We start from the raw sequence: 3,246 nt of genomic DNA, 5'->3' as shown, positions 1-3,246 counted from the left end.
ATTCTCTTTTATAGGAGATAAGCCAGCAGGTTGCCTTGCCCTTTTTTTTTTTTTTTAATTTCCTTAATGGAATCTGGGTTAGCAAACCACATACATGGTTAATTAATTCTGTAAGTTCCCCATTACACAATTATTGTATCAATTTATAATTTATGATGAGTTCAATTTCTTTTCATCTTTATCAAAAAGTTCATTTATCCTCCTCGACCTCTGGGGCATTTTGATGTTGTGGCTAATTACAAACATTCAAATATCGATGGTCTTGTTCCGAGACAAAACTATGTAAAATCTTCTTGTCGATTTCGTCTCATCCTCACTTTGGCTCTTTTCACTTACTGATACATAAAATTGACCTGTCCTTTTGTTACACACTTGGACACAAACCTGCTTCCATGTATCTGCTCTCAACTTACCTTCTTTACGAAAGAGGAAGGAGAGAGCATGAAAGATCCTGATCCATTGACAGGTTGTGTCCCGTACAACGCCCTATCCACCAGCTAAGATAGGTAGCAATTTTGAAAAAAAAAACCAAAAAACCTGCTTCCATATATCTTTTTGTCGAGTTTGCTCCTTGCTTTTATATATACGTTCAAACAATAGAGAAACAGCACTCTGCACTCATTTTTCTCTGCTAATTAATCATAGAGGTCCTTGAGGAACCTAAACCACAGCCAAGCACCATAATGAGAAAAGCTCTCCTAGTAATATACTGCATCGTCCTAACTATAGGCAAATGCGGCGGTCCACTTCTGATGCTCGCCTACTTCATCCATGGTGGGAAACGATTCTGGTTCTCGAGCTGGCTCACAACTGGTGGTTGGCCCATCACCCTTTTCCCCATCGCCTGTGCTTATATGTACAGTTGCAGGACCGAACCCACAGCAAAAAACAAGCTTTTCCTCATGAAACCTCCCTTGTTCGTTGCCTCCGCAGTCATCGAAGTCCTTACAGGCGTTGATGACTACCTCTACGCCTATGACGAGGCCCTGCTCCCCGTTTCAACTTGTTCTCTAATCATTGCCTCGCAGCTGGCTTTCACAGCTGGGTTTGCTTTCATTTTGGTGAAGCAAAAGTTCACTTCTTATTCCATAAACGCTGTGTTTTTGTTAAATGTAGGAGCAGGTGTTCTAGCTTTGCGTGCGAGCAGTGACCGAACTGATAATGAATCAAACAGGAAATACGCTTTAGGGTTTATAATGACTCTGGCTGCAGCGGCCTTGTATGGATTTGTTTTGCCCCTGGTGCAGTTAATGTACAAGAAGGCAAAGCAAGACATGAGCTACGCCCTTGTCATGGAGATTGAGATGGTGAAGTGTTTGTTTGCTGCTGTTTTTTGCACTGTTGGGATGCTGGTTAACAACGATTTCGAGGTCTCACTTTTTCTTGCTCTTAATTATTCGCCAAAATTAGTGCAATATTTCATCTAATGATGCCGAAGATACGTCCAAATTTAGTTAATGGAGATACTAATATAGTTCAATTAATTCCTAATTCTTGAGCTAAGAAGGTGGGAGCAACACATGCAGTGTAGTAACGATAGAAAATAGGCCTTTAAATGAGCAAAACGGCCGGCCACGGATAGCTTCGGTTTTACTAAATTACTTTTCTCTCTCTCTCAGAGCCACCTTTACAAACAAGCTATAAATCTTTTCTAGGTTTTCAGAAAGACCCCTTTTGGACTGCAAATTGAAAGCCAACTTTATCAATCTTGATCATGATAATAAGGAAGCCATGATACTGATTGGCAGCTGTGAGGAACAAAGATAATCTACTAGGATGAAGAGTCATATGCTGAAATGAAAAAGTATTTTCTGTTATTCTAAGCAATGACCAACATTGGAATGTTACACTTTGTAGGTAATTCCAGGGGAAGCAAGGGAATTCGAGCCTGGGGAAACAATGTATTATGCTGTTGCGATTTGGAGTGCAATAATATGGCAGTTTTTCTTCTTGGGAGCAATAGGAGTAATCTTTTGTGCTTCATCTTTGCTATCAGGCATTATAATTGCGGTTCTATTACCTGTAACAGAGATTCTGGCCGTAATTTTTTACAAAGAAAAATTTCAAGCAGAGAAGGGTCTAGCTTTTGCACTCTCAGTCTGGGGCTTCGTTTCGTACTTTTTCGGTGAGATAAAACAAACCGAGAAAAAGAAACCAACTCCTAAAACAGAAATACCAACAGTTCCCAGACGTATGGAAAGTGCTTAGAAGATGTTGATGATCCGAACAATTCCAAGCTTGCTTGGCTAATGCTCAGTATATTGCTCCTGTACATTTGCGAAAGAAGCAAGAAATATATACTAGTTAGATAATAAGAAATATCCTTTGTATGTTCTTGTAGGGGTTCATGAACGTCTTATGTTTTCTTATGCATGTATTCGTGTACTGTTATTCTCTTAACGTTTCTTTGCTGATATTACATTAACATTCAAAATCGATATGTAAACAATTATTGAAAAATCATTACTATGTTAATTTGTTAAATAATTAATTGAAATGGGGTGGCTATTTCTTCGTTTATGTCCCCATAGCATCAATGTCCCTGTGTAAGATCAATCAAACCTCTTTGATATACCTCTTACAAAGTAACACAACAAATTCAGTCAGAAATTCAAGTGGCCGACCAAGCTGGAGGAAAAAGTTGTCAGCATCTCCGAACAGCCATTACACTCTCAAATCACCCTTTACTCTGAGAAACGTCGTGCTATAATCATGTGGACTATAATATAATGCCATCAAAATGCCCTCGAGCGGTCGCAATGGAGGAGCTGCATTTATTTATTTATTTATTTATTTATTTATTTTTCAGTAAACTAATATCTACAGGAGAATTGAAGTAAAAAGAAGAATATACAAGTAAAGTGAAAATGTATCTTTTCATTGTTGTATTGATGAAAGAACTAGATGCTATAATAAGACTGGGACAAAAAGGAAGCATTTTCCTGGTGCCCAAACAATTGGTTAGCAAGTGAATTGAAACCTCTGAAAATAGAACAATCCCCAAGAACAGCGGGGGCGGATCCTGTATCCTCCAATTTTGGCATGCATATCCTCATGGCGGTTTGCGTTTGTGATTTGTCACCTGCCTCAGAAATTTGGACCCCGTCCGAGCTTTAAAGCAGAACCAACTTCCAGGCCCATGGACGATCCTCCTGATGTTTATCAGTTTACGTATATATAGGAATGGGCTTGGATCATTCAATGTATGTCAATCAAATTAAAATTAAAATTAAATTATAACAAAAA

At 38.6% G+C, this 3,246-nt stretch overlaps 1 pseudogene across 1 annotated transcript; it reads left to right on the top strand.

Annotated features, from left to right (window-relative positions):
• The first annotated feature begins 683 nt into the window (after positions 1-683).
• LOC110417187 (purine permease 1 pseudogene) lies at positions 684-2,208 on the top strand (annotated as a pseudogene). The gene is made up of 2 exons (XR_016351221.1): positions 684-1,370; positions 1,858-2,208. The product of XR_016351221.1 is annotated as a purine permease 1 pseudogene (transcript).
• The last annotated feature ends 1,038 nt before the right edge of the window (positions 2,209-3,246 follow it).

The sequence above is a fragment of the Theobroma umbraticum genome, unplaced genomic scaffold (assembly GCF_002168275.2).
Source record: "Theobroma umbraticum cultivar Fairchild unplaced genomic scaffold, ASM216827v3 scaffold_51.0, whole genome shotgun sequence".
NCBI classification, from domain to species: domain Eukaryota; kingdom Viridiplantae; phylum Streptophyta; class Magnoliopsida; order Malvales; family Malvaceae; genus Theobroma; species Theobroma umbraticum.
The sequence above is the reverse complement of the archived record's forward strand: the minus strand, read 5'-3'. Positions and strand labels throughout refer to the sequence as shown.